Source organism: Loxodonta africana, chromosome 8 (genome assembly GCF_030014295.1).
Source record: "Loxodonta africana isolate mLoxAfr1 chromosome 8, mLoxAfr1.hap2, whole genome shotgun sequence".
Lineage (NCBI taxonomy): Eukaryota > Metazoa > Chordata > Mammalia > Proboscidea > Elephantidae > Loxodonta > Loxodonta africana.
The window spans coordinates 119,715,979-119,729,957 of NC_087349.1; the positions used below are offsets into that span (position 1 = coordinate 119,715,979).

Consider the following 13,979-nt stretch of genomic DNA (forward strand, 5'->3'; position numbering starts at 1 on the left):
GGGAGCTCATACTACCAAGAAAGCAGCACCAGGAGCAGAGTGCATCCTTTGGACATGGGGTCCCTGTGCCTGAGAACCTCCTCAACCAGGGGAAGATTGAGGATAAGGACCTTCCTCTAGAGCCAACAGAGAGAGAAAACGCTCCCCTGGAGCCAACCCCCTGAATTGGGACTTGTAACCTACTAGGCTGTGAGAAAATTAATTTCTCTTTGTTAAAGCCATCCACTTGTGGTATTTCTGTTCCGGCAGCACTAGATGACTAAGACAAAACTGAAAGTACTTGAAGTAATTTAAAATCTCAGTAATTATTTTGGGAAAATACAGCCTTTCTCTTTTGGTTTGTTTTGAGAAGGTCGCCTCCAATCTGCAATACTGCTGTGTCTGAATTTTTGTATCAAGTTGAAGGCCATGACTGGTATTTTGTGTGGGGCTGTCTAAAATTCTCAGTTCTTTTCCAAGAAAAACTGCTTTTATGTCAACAGTAATTATGTTTTATAATATACAGGCTTAAATTAATTTCCAAACTTTTAAAGTAACTTTCTAATATCAAATAGAATTTATAGACATTCATAATAATTAACTTTTATTGGCTCTTGCTTTTTATGCTGCAAAAAAGATATCCTGATAATTTAGTAATGAGTGTGTGCATTTTTGTCAGTTAAAAGCTTGTACTGTAAGAGATATATAATAAAAACAAAAAATTAAAAGGTTTAGAAAAAGAGAACTTATTCAATATAGTTAAGTTCTTATTTGCTGGAACTAAAAGTTTAATGGGTTAGTTTATAAAATTTTTTAAAGAGCTTGAATGTGTATAACAAAAAAATTGAATTTCTCACTGTTAAGGTAAAAAAATTTTGATTATGGGGTTGTAGTGTTAATTTTGTTCTTTGTTCACTCCGCCTTGAAGGCAAGGGTTCAACAAAATGAATCCCTGAATTTAAAAAGCTTTGAAATATGTTAAAATCCTAACAAAGTTTACTCAATTTCAATAGTTTTGTTTCCTTAACTTACTGTTTATTCCATGCAATCTGCCTAGAAAGCAAAAGTTCTGTCTCTGAATTTATGTTAATTTTTATGCCCTTGACTAAGAAACCAAGCCATTTGACTTTAAAAAAGGTAAGTTTTTAACCTTTAAAATCTCTAGTTAAACAACCCAAGTATTGTTCCTCAGTGACCTATGATAAACTCCTGACAACTTTGAAGCTTTGTGGAAAGACACAATATTATTTTGTAATTTTATTATTTAAATTACTGACTTGATCAAAGCTTTATTTCCTTTTAATCTAGCATCATGAAGACCAAGGGTTTTAACTACAATATATATATTGTTTACCCATAGAGTTTTTGTTATTGTTCAAATGTTTGTAAACATAATCTTAGTATATTCAGACTATTTAATGTCCTGTCTTAAGATTATTATATGTTAAATCTAAAGCTCTTTAAAAACAAAGTAAATCATGCTTAGAGGTATTTTTATCTAAAGTTCTTTTTTGTTTTTAAATTGACTTTATTTGGCTTTGTATTACTTTTATAATTAGTTCCTATCAAGTCTTTCACTTTTAAAAAGTATTATTGTTAAGTTAATCATGACCGAGGAATGAGAATTAAAGGATTCAGGGAATAGTATCCTAAATTATATAATCAAACCCCTCAGCAGATAGCCTCTCTACTTGTCTCTACTCTTATGAGGACTGATAATGGAGACTACTTTGATTTGTATATGAACTATTATAACCATTCTGATCTAACCCTGGAAACCCTGGTGGCATAGTGGTTAAGTGCTACGGCTGCTAACCAAAGGGTCGGCAGTTCGAATCTGCCAGGAGCTCTTTGGAAACTCTATGGGGCAGTTCTACTCTGTCCTATAGGGTTGCTATGAGTCAGAATTGACTTGACGGCACTGGGTTTGGTTTTTCGGTTTGGATCTAACCCCAGAATGTTTTAAAATGCACCAATAAATAGTTTTACCCAAGGAAAGAGAAAAATGGGGGCAAGAAGAATGCTATCAAGAATATGATACCAAATTAAGCTCTGGACTAATGGAAAATTAATTTTGGCCAAACATTTGTATATTCCCATGATATGAACTTTACATAAAGGTTCCCACCTTGTACAAATTAAAAAAATTGAAAAAAAAATATTTTTAAGGATATCGTCCATGCCTTATTTTTCCCATGGCTACTAGTTAGCATTCCATTCGGGTTGCATCTTTTTTGTGTGCGTGTGTGTGTATTAGGTGAGAGTTTATAGAACAAATCAGATTCCCATTCAATAATTTGTGCATGAAGTGCCTCATGGCCTTGGTTTCATTCCCCACAGTGTGTCAGCACTCTCCCCATTTCTGTCCTAGTTTCCCCATTTCTTTTCGTCCTGATTTTCTACCCCTTCCTGCCTTCTCATCTTTGCTTTTGGGGAAATATTGTGCTTTTGATCTCCTATAATTGATTGTTCTAAGGAGGACATTCCTCTCTGATGTTATTGTTTATTTTATGGGCTTGTCTGTTGTTTGGCTGGAAAGTGATCTCCAGGAATGTTTTCAGTTTCAGGTCAAGGATGATTAAAATTTTAAAGAAAGATTGGTGGGGAAAATTCTTTGAGACAGCAGAACACATAAATTCTCACTGCTCCATCTACTCTCACCGTAATCCAGAAAAGCCTCTTAAAACTCTGCCTGAAAAATATCCATTACCTCTTGTTCCTATGTTAGAGTGGCAAATAGATTTTATACAACTACCACCTTCAAATGGCTATGAATATGTTCTTGTTATCATTTGTCACTTCTCACGTTGGGTAGAAGCTTTCTCTTGTTACCTAAGCACTGCCACTGTTGGGGCAAAGAAATTACTTGAAAGCATTATACCAATTTAGGGTTGCCCAAACACCCTTTGTAGTGACCAAGGAACTCGTTTTACAGACCAAATTGTTAAGGAACTGTCTTAGTTATCAAGTACTGCTATAACAGAAATACCACAAGTGGATGGCTTTAACAAAGAGAAGTTTATTTCCTCACACTAAAGTAGGCTAAAAGTCCAAATTTGGGGTGTCAGCTCCAGGGGAAGTCTTTCTCTCTCTGTCAGCCTTCTCATCAATCTTCCCCCAAACTAGGAGCTTCTCCATGCAAGGATCCATGGGCCAAAGGACATGTTCTGCTCCTGGCACTGCTTTCTTGGTGGTATGAGATCCCCCTGTTTCTCTGCTAGCTTCTCTCTTTTATAGCTCAAAAGAGATTGCCTGAAGACACAATCCAATCTTGTAGATTAAGTCCTGCCTCACTAACACAACTGTCACCCATTCCACCTCATTAACATCATAGAGGGAGGATTTACAATATAAGGGAAATCACACAATACTGGGAATCATGGCCCAGCCAAAATAATACACACATTTTGGGGGGGACATAACTCAATCCATGACAGGAACACTGCCTCATATTTCCTATATATCAGCGGCTACACTTGTCCTTATCATTCTCAGCCTTGCGGCTTTGTGGAGAGAACCAGAGGAATTATGAAAATCCAATTAGCCAAGTTATGTGAATCTTTAAATTTACCCTGGAATAAAGTTCTTCCCTTGGTCCTTTCAAACTTAAGACCTACTCCATTTGGTTCCCCCACAGCCTTACTCCTTATGAAATTGTTACTGGAATGCTGTACTTCTTCCTCATACTGATTACACTGATCCTAACATGCTCAACCTTACTTACTAAAATATTGCCAGATGTTGATTGAATATTCCCAGAAATACCATACCCAGGTAAAAGAGGTTTATAACAACAAAAATTTATCACTTTAGCATTCCCCCAATATTGTTCTGGGGGACTAGGTATATTGGAAGAAGCACCAACAAAAAAATTTGTTAGAGCCTCACTGAAAAAGGCTTTACTTAGTCTCCTCACTAACTCTTGTGCAGCCAAACTAGAGAGTATCAAGACTTGGGTTCACTTGTCCCAATTAAAAAAGGATGATAGGAAACACTGATGGTGTAGTGGTTAAGTGCTATGGCTGCTAACCAAAAGGTCGGCAGTTCGAGTCCACCAGGGGGTCCTCGGAAACTCGGTGGGGCAGTTCTACTCTGTCCTGTATGGTCACTATGAGTCAGAATCGACTCGACAGCAATGGGTTTGGGGCAAGAACTGGAAGGCAGGAAGGGACAGGAAAGCTGGTAATAGGGAACCCAAGGTCAAGAAGGGAGAGTGTTGACATGTTGTGGGGTTATTAACCAATGTCATAAAATAATACATGTGCTAATTGTTTAAAAAAAAAAAAAAAAGGACAAATCTTCTTTTTGGACCTGCCAGCCTACAGGACTAAAACTGAAGTACCAATGCCCAGGCAGCCAGAACCAGATGACTACAAAATTAGGCAGCTAACCCAAGAACTCGTAATAGCCCAGCCTGCCAAAGTCTTTAGACTTTATTTTCTCCTCACTGGATTTCTTATATTTATCTTACTTAGTAGGTCTTATTACCTGGTGAATTTGGTAATACAAGTCCTTGATATTGTTGTCCTTTGTCTAACATTTATTACTTTTAAAGTAGCCTTATTTCACAAGTTAAGATTTATTACCTGGTAAGATTTTTATGCAATAACTGAAGGGGTCTATTTTGTGCTTGTAATCATTTTTCTGACCTTTGCTTTATTGTTTATCTTCTTTTATTATAAAGCTCTCCCTAAGCTTTCTGTTTCTAGTCTCAATAACCCCCACTAATACCTGAAAAGATAATGCATTTTTCAGGTTAGCTCAGTCAGTAGCTAGTGTGAGTAATATAACTGAATGCTGGATTTTTCACCCTTACTCCAGGTCCAAGTACCCAAACTCAAAACTTTTAACTGTTCCTGTCTTCAATTACAGCCTAGTAGCAAAGGCCACAAGTAACTTCACTCCCACATTCTAATGCGCCAAATCACATGTTAGGCTGTGGCATCTTCATGAATTAGCATTCCAACCTCGAATTCTTTGTTTTAATCTAACTCTAGTCACTGAACAACTGGTAGATAATTCAGCTCTATCCAGTAGTTCTTGCTTTCAAAAACTTATAGCTCCTTTTTGTCAAGGCCCAGAAAACCATATAACAAATTTCTTGGGGTTCATCTCCATTCCCAATTTTATGCTGTCCTCGCTAGAGAATTTGACATGTCATCAGTCTTCCTGAGAAAAAAACCAATCAACACATATTCAAATAAATTTGCTCTTTCCCTGTCCTGTGGAATACTACTAGGTTTGGACATTTGTCCATCTGTAACAACTTTCTCACTGCAAATTGGTTTCTAAAAGTTAGCCAATCAATCCCTTTTCCAACCAAAGGCACTGGAAAAGGTATGATTTGTGAACCTCATGGATATGTTTTCCTATGTGGGACATTTGACTCATTTAGCTTTGCAAGCCCAGTTCCTACTGACAATAAAATTACTTGGGCGTTATCTTGTTTGGGCAGTTCAACAATGAGAGGCCAATGCACCTTAGGCCTCTTAAGAGTTTCTTTAGCTATCTATTCGTAAGATGAAAGCACACATTGGACTAGTGACTTAAAGATCTTTGCCCTATATAAAAGGGGACTTATAGAATTTAATGAAAACCCTTTATCAGAAAGACCTGGAGTTGGATGATTATTCCTCCAAGCCTTTTTACCAATTTATGGCATCCCTGAACTTGAGAAATCTATTTGCAATCTATCTGCTACTACAAAACAAATGTAAACCCTGGTGGCGTAGTGGTTAAGTGCTACGACTGTTAACCAAAATGTTGGCAGTTTGAATCCACCAGGCACTCCTTGGAAACTCTATGGGACAGTTCGACTCTGCCAGATATGGTTGCTATGGGTCAGAATCAATTCAACAGCAACGGGTTTGGTTTTTTTTTTTTTTTTTTTATGAAAAAATAGCCAATGACATTGTTGATGAAATGTCAGCCCAACAAAAATCTTTAAACTCCTTTGTTAAAATTGTGCTAGGTAACAGAACATACTCTTAATTTCTTTTTTAACTCAACAGAGAGAAGTCTGTGCCATTGCCAACACCTCCTGCTGTACTTAGATATACTCTTCAGGGAAAATAAAACAAAATATTAAACAAATTCACCAGAAAGCTATGTGGCTTCATTCTTTCCCTTCTATGCCTGACTCTTGCTTTTTAAACATCTTTAATTGGTTACCCAAAGGCATAGAATCTTGGCTTTGTTCTATTTTACAAACTGGTTTAATCATACTCATTTGGTGTTGCTGTAATCATTGGTATCATCAAATGCTGTGTGAGATGTATGTCTAATACATTTGAACAAACTACTAACTCTATTCCTATGGAAAAAAAATCATGTACTTAGACCCAATTACTCACACGACTTTGACTTCTCATCGCAGGCTCAGTCTCTGCATCATGTCAGGTGAGGTCTCTTGTTTCAGTCCAATTCCTTAGTCTCCCAATCCACTATTTAACATCTGATGGTGCCTGGCTATCTAATTACAGTGTCTGGGGTCTTAAGCGTCTGTAGAGACAGATTGCCATCCAAAAAGAAAAGACCTTACCAAAGATGAGTTACTCCTTTGTGAGTGATCAGAAAAATGTGAAAGCCAACTCACCCAGAAGATGAGACTTCTAGCCCAGCAAGACAAAAACTTAAGATGTGATCAAGGAATCTCTTTCTGATAAGATTCATGACCAAAACGGGGAATTGAGTAAGAGCACCTCAAATTAATTTAGGACTCCTGACATGAGATGGTGGCTATTTTACGGTCTGAGGCTAAAACTCAATTTTGAATCAAAAGTAACTTCTTCATTGATTATGCAGCCTGTCATTTCTGTAACTCTTCACTGTACCCTAAGAAAATTACCTGGTGTCTTAGGCTGGGTTCTCTAGAGAAGCTAAACCAGTAAAGCATATAAAATATATATATAGAGAGAGATTTATATCTAGGAAATGGCTCACACAATTGTAGAGGCTGGAATGTCCCAAGTCCATGAGTCAGGATAGAGGCTTCTCCTGATCCACCTAGCTGCAGGGGCTGATGAACCCAAGATCAGCAGGTCAGACAGCAGGGCTCTTGTGACAAACACCAGGATTGACAGGGAAGATGGCAGGTAAGCTGCTAGCTCAAGTCCCAAGAACTGGAGGTCAGATGAACAGGAACCAGCTGCAGGATTCAGAGTGAGCAAAAGTCCATGAGCCTTGCCAGAAAGTCTACTTTTATTTGATGCAGGCCACACCCTGAATGAAATTCCCTTTCAACTGACTGGCTACTCACAGTAGATCCCACCATGGAGGTGATGATATTATATCAAATCTCATCATGGAAGTGATCACATCATCATATGATTGCCAAACGACATCATCACTGCCAAACCACTGACGATCATGTCCCAGCCAGGTTGACACACAACCTTAATGATCATACTTGGTAAACAATTTTAAAGAAGAATGTGATTTTGTTTGCTTGAAGGTTTTGCTTGCTTCAGAACACTCCCTGTTCAGGAAATTGAGTCCAAAACAACTCTCAGGACAGAAGCTTACTCAAGATAAATCTTAGAATTATGCATGTCCTCTCTGAAGTCATACAAGGAGGGTCTCAAGATTGTTTCAAGGCCAGATGTACCCAATTTAATTACTTTGTAACTTAAAAAAATTTTTTTTAGAAATGTATGTAATCTCCTACCAATCAGATATACCCTCACCTAGTTTTGTAACCGTTACCTAAATATCAACCAATTATTGAATTTTCACTAAAGTTGCTTGTATTTTCTTGAAACTGTACATATCTATACTATTTTATTTTCTTGATGAAGCTTTATAGAACAAACTAGTATATTAACCCTTTAATCATTACATAGTTTCCTTCCTTATCCTTCACGGTGGATTTTGAAGTCTATTTTGTCAGAAATAAATATTGCCACTCCTGCTCTTTTTTGATTGTTGTTTGGTTGATGTATATTTTTTCCATCCTTTGAGTTTTAGTTTGTCTTTAAGTCTAATGTGTGTCTCTCTTAGGCAGCATATAGACCGATCTTATTTTTTTAGTTCATTCTGCCACTCTTTCTTTATTGGTGCATTTAGTCCGTTTACTTTCAATGTATTTATGGATAGGTATGAGTTTAGTGCTGTCATTTTGATGTCTTTTTTTGTGTGTGTTGTTGACAGTTTCTTTGTTCCCCTTATTTTTCTGTGCTGAGTTGTTTTTCTTTATTTTCTTTTCCTCTTTTTCTTTGTTGTTGCTTTTGTATTTGCTGAGTCTTTATATTTTTCTTGTTTTTTATTTTGATGTGTAGAATTGTTATTTTCCTTTATGGTTACCTTAATATTTACCCCTATTTTTCTAAGTTTAAACCAATCTTTTGTTTCTTTGTATCACCTTGACTTCCTCTCCATATGAAAGCTTTATGACTACATTTTTTAGTCCTTTTTTTTTTTTTGTTAAATCTTTTACGTAATGACTTCTCTTTTTCCCTGTTTTGAGCATTTTAGCTTTCATTTATTTTTATGATTTCCCTATTTGGGTTTATATCTGGTTGCTCTGTCCTGTGTTCTAGTCTTGTGTTTTTATTTGATGTTATTGATTTTCTAACAGGAGGACTCTCTTAACACTTCTTGTAATTTTGGTTTGGTTTTTGCGAATTCCTTAAACTTCTGTTTATCTGGAAATGTCCTAATTTGCCATCATATTTAAGAGACAATTTTTCTGGATATATAATTCTTGGCTGGCAATTTTTTTCCTTCAAAGCTTTATGTATGTCATCCCATTGCCTTCTTGCCTCCATGATTTCTGCTGAGTAGTCAGAGCTTAGTCTTATTGACTCCTTTGTAGGTTACTTTTCATTTATCCCTAGCCACTCTTAAAATTCTCTCTTTCTCTTTGGTTTTGGCGAGTTTGATTATAATATGTCTTGGTGACTTTCTCTTGAGATCTACCTTGTGTGAGGTTTGAAGAGCATCTTGGATAGATATCGTCTCATCTTTCATGATATCAGGGAAGTTTTCTGCCAACAAACCTTCAACAGTTCTCTCTGTATTTTCTATTATCCCCCCCGCACCCTGTTCTGGTACTCCAATCACTCTAAAGTTATTTCTCTTGATAGAGTCCCACATAATTCTTAGGGTTTCTTCATTTTTAAAAATTATTTTATCTGATTTTTCCTTAAATATATTGGTGTCAAGTGCTTTATCTTCAATTTCACTAATTCTGACTTCCAGTTCCACAATTCTGTTCCTATGGCTTTACTGAGTTTTCTAATTCTGAAATTTTACTGTTAATCTTCTGGATTTCTGTTTGCTGTCTCTCTATGGATTCTTGCAGCCTGTTAAATTTGTCAATATGCTCTTCTCTAATCTTCTTAATTTTCTCTATTGCTTTGTCTGTGTGTTCCTTTGCTTGTTCTGCATTTTGCCTGATCTTCTAGAACTCTTTAAGAGTTCTGTATATTAATCTTTTGTATTCTACCTCTGGTAATTCCAGGAAGTTCTCTTCATTCAGAAGATTTCTTGATTCTTTTTTTTTGGAGCCTGCTGAAGCCATCATGGTCTGCCTCTTTATGGGGTTTGATATTGAGTGTTGTCTTTGAGCCATCAATAAGTTATTGTATTTATATGTTTGCTTACTGTGTCCTAGCTTCTTATTTTGTTTTGTTTTGATATGCCCAAATAGGCTGCTCCAATGAGCTAGTTTAATTATTGGCACCTTTGAAGCTCTAAGGTCCTGTCACCAGGTGGCTAGAGCTGTTACTAGGTATATGAGACCAGGAGTACATTTAATTTTCTTGCAGATTCAGCTCAGGTGTCCAGGTAGTCAGTCACCAAGTGTGTGGTGCAGGCTCTCACCTACAATCTTAGATGAGTAGGGGTGATCAGAGTAGGCATGGATATCTGGCTGCAGTAGGGGGTCATGTGCTGAGCAAGGCAGGGGGCTGACAACCACCCCTGAGTGTGAGAAAAGCATGTCCCTTTTCCCTAGAGTGCGAAGGTGGATGGGTTTTGCAGCCAGACTATGGGCACCCAGTGCTGTTGGCTGTAAGGACTGGGAGGCACCTCTTATCCTTGTACACTTGTTACAGGTGACTAGATGTCATGGGTGGAGCTGCCAGTCCTCAGGCCCCTGATGTGGGTAGATGAGGACCCTGCTTCATAGACAGAGTGGTGTCAAACATCACGAACCTGCCTCTTCACCATATAACTGAAACAGATGAAGTTAGACTTCAGGTATATACCCTGTTGTACTGTGCTAATGAGGGCCTACACTGTTGAAGTGGGTCCACACAGGTCTATGCAGGGGTGAAAGGCATTCAAAGTCCATGGACCCCTTATGCCTGTGCCTAGGCTAAGGAGCTCTTTCTGTCCTGAGTTCCTGGTTCAGGGAAGCTGGAACATTATTTTTCCCTGTTTGTTAATTTGTTCCTTCTCCAAGGCTGGGAGAATGCCTCAGGGTGTGTGAAGTGTCTTACTTCCAACCCAGGGAAAGCAGCTATCACTGAAGCCAGCTCGGGACCCAGTGCAGAGCAGGGAGGGGTCAGGTAAATGGGAGACAGTTTTTTCCCACGGGGTGTTTTTTGATCCTCACGGTAGATTGGATGCACATACTTATCTTTTGCTGACTGAGCGCCACCTTTTGCCGACACTGGAGGAGTGAGTGGACTTCCCCCTGCTTAGTCTCTCAATATGGAAAATGCGTTCCGAATGCCACTGCTTCTCTTACTGTGCTTGCGTCAGTGGATCCGGCCTGTGGCGCACTGGTTCCCACCAGGTCAGGTCTGGCAACACGTCACTGCTCCTGAACTGTCTCTCCTTTTCCCTGCTGCTCAGCCTGACTCCTCAACTTTGCCCTTGATGTTCAGTGTTCCAAGACTGTCATATATAATTGATTCACTTGTTTTTTTGGGGTCTTAGTTTTAAGATGGACCACAGGAAGCATCTGACTATTCAGCCATCTTGGCCCCTGGGGCCTACAGAAAAAACTAGCTTCTCATTAAACAGTCAGTACACATTGTTTTGTGACGTTGGTTACAAACCCCACAACATGACAACACTCTCCGTTCTCAACCTTGGGTTCCCTATTACCACTTTCCTGTCTCCTCCTGCCTTCTAGTCCTTGCCTCTGGGCTGGTGTGTCCCTGTTGTACTGAATGAAATAAGTTTGCAATTAATTTATTTCACCCAGTACAATGTCCTCCAGGTTCATCCATGCTGTGAGATGCTTCACGGATTCATCATTGTTCTTTATCATTGCGTAGTACTCCATTGTGTGTATGTGCCATAGTTTGTTTATCCATTCATCTGTTGATGGGCATCTAGGTTGTTTCCATCTTTTTGTTATTGTGAACAATGCTGCAATAACCTGGATGTGCATATGTCTATTCGTGTGATGGCTCTTATTTCTCTAGGACATATTCCTAGGAGTGGGATTGCTGGATCATATGGTATTTCTATTTCCAGCTTTCTAAGGAAGCACCATATTGTTTTCCATAATGGTTGTACCATTTTTCATTCCCACCAGCAATGCATAAGAATTCCAATCTCCCTGCAGCCTCTTCAACATTTGTTATTTTCTGTTTTTTTTTTTTTTCATTCGTGCCAGTAATGCTGGGGTGAGATGGTGTCTCATTGTGGTTTTGATTTGCATTTCTCTAATGGCTAGTGACCAGGAGCATTTCCTCATGTGTCTGTGACCCTGCTTAAATGTCTTCTTTGATGAAGTGTCTGATCATTTCCTTGGCTGATTTTTTAATTGTATTATTTGTCTTTTTGTTGTAGAGGTGGTGGATTTTCCTGTAGCTTTTAGAGATTAGAGCTTTGTTGGATTTGTCATAGATGAAATTTTTTTGTCCCAGTCTGTAGGTTTTCTTTTTACTCTTTTGGCGAAGTCTTTTGATGTGTGTAAGTGTTTAATTTTTAGAAGTTCCTTGTATTTTCTTATAAAAAAAATCCCTGAACTGTCTCCTCCTCAGATCACTTGGACCTCATGATTTCCGATTTGCAAATTGCCTTGCCTCACAATAAAAACTCTTTAATTTTAATTTCAGCCAGGCTCTGGTGTTTTTTGCTCTATGATGCCTCTGTGGCCCAGAGGTGCTCAATGGCCCTCTCCTTAGTTCTCCGCCCAGGACACCACTGATATCCTTGGCCATCCTGACTGATGCTGCCAGAGGAAGCTATGGACCAGCTGTAAGGGGTCACCTGGGAGTGCTTTAGCTCACTGAGCCCAGTGATGGTGCCTTAGAGCACTAGCTGGGCCTCTGGCTTTGGGCATGAGGGTAGTTATGTGAGTAGAGACCAAAGCTGGCTGTGACGTCACAGAGTTGTAAGTCTCTGAGGGGTTGGGACTGAAAGGGAGGAGAGGCTGGACCTGTGCTCCAGCAATGGCACCGAGGGATCTGCAGCAGAGTCCACAGGGGATAAGCAGAGGATTCGAATGGACACTGGGAAGGTCTGTTCTGGTTCCAAATGAACTCTGCCCTCCCCTATTCCCCCATTACACACACACTTAAGAGGCTAAATCAGGCTAAGGGCATGGCCAGACTTAAGGGGAAGAAAAATGCTTTATTTTGTATGGCTTGCAAGGTGCTGACATCACTTCTCAACATCTCTATATTTTCTTACTTTGCAACAAGATCTGGTGAACTTTCTTACTCTCTAAGTAGAGATACTAAGTGGCAAACAGACCTTAGGTTGAGATTCTGGACTGGGGCTTCTCCTCCCACTGCTGCCCAGCTCCACCTGGCTGGAGCGTGGGCTCAGGGGTGTTAAAAAGTAATCAAGAGTGGCAGAATCTGCTGCTATGGTGTCACAGCAGGAGCAAGGAGCACAGCAGGAGAAACGAGATCAGCTGGAGAAAGGAGCTCAGGTTGCAGCCTGGCTGAAAAAAAATATTTGGAGATCATCCCATTCCACAATATGAGGTGACTCTGTGGACCACAGAGATTTTGTATCATCTTTCATAATGCAACAAAGCTTGGGACAGGGATGTCTCCCTGGTAATATAGGATTTGAAACAGAAAGCAATCGAACGTTAATCAGGAGATAAGCATTTTCAAGACCTTCTCATGGAGAGTGTGAATTTTTCCCCTGTCAGTCTCTCTAATGCTGGTTCCAAGCATCTGAAAGCTTTGTTTGACATTGCAGTGGTGCTTGAGACAAAGGATGTATCACTTACTAGTTTTATTCCTACGGTGAATGACATGACCTCTAATCTTTTTTGTACCAAATCCAAAAATGTAGAAACCAGGTTTGAGTTGACAAAACCTTAAAAAAACCTAACTGAAATTTTAGTATTAGAAAAATGTCTACAAGAGGATCTGAAGAAAGCAGAGCAGCATCTCTCTAGGAAAAAGGGCAAAAGTTGACCATCGACTTCAGAATATGGACTTTCTAAAAGCAAAATCAGAGGAGTTTAGATTTGGAATCAAAGCTGCAGAGGAGCAACTCTCAGCCAGAGGCATGGATGCTTCTCCGTCTCACCAGTCACTAGTAGCACTATCAGAGAAGCCAGCAGAACTAAAACGACAGACTATACCTTTGAGGAAATAATTGGAATCCTATTTATATTGAATGACGAATGCTGAATCCATTTCTTGCTCAAGTGAAAATTGAAGAAGCAAAGAGAGAATTGGATGCCATTGAAGCTAAACTTACACAGAAAATGGAGATTTTGGAACTGTGACAAGAGCCAAATAAACATCATTTTCCCTAACAGATTAAATAGGACTTCAAAGAATGAATGTTTTTCCTCTTAGTATTTTTTAGTAACTTAATTTCTGTGTTCTTAGATGAGATAATACATCATTATTGATAGAATACTGGTTCTACTTGTTTATTGTATTTTTGAACCCAAATACAAAACAGTGTTTATATTTGATTTTGGAGATAATATTGGAGCCATTATTCCTTGTATAAAGAATGTGACTGAGCTGGAGCTGGACTCACAAGAACTCACAAGAACACACCACCTGGACCATGAGCTATGAAGACAATAGCTAGGACAATCTTGAAAAAGATCTTTTAGGGAA

General features: G+C 38.8%; 1 pseudogene; it reads left to right on the forward strand.

Annotated features, from left to right (window-relative positions):
* The first annotated feature begins 13,016 nt into the window (after positions 1 to 13,016).
* Positions 13,017 to 13,633, forward strand: LOC100659657 (HAUS augmin-like complex subunit 1; annotated as a pseudogene).
* The last annotated feature ends 346 nt before the right edge of the window (positions 13,634 to 13,979 follow it).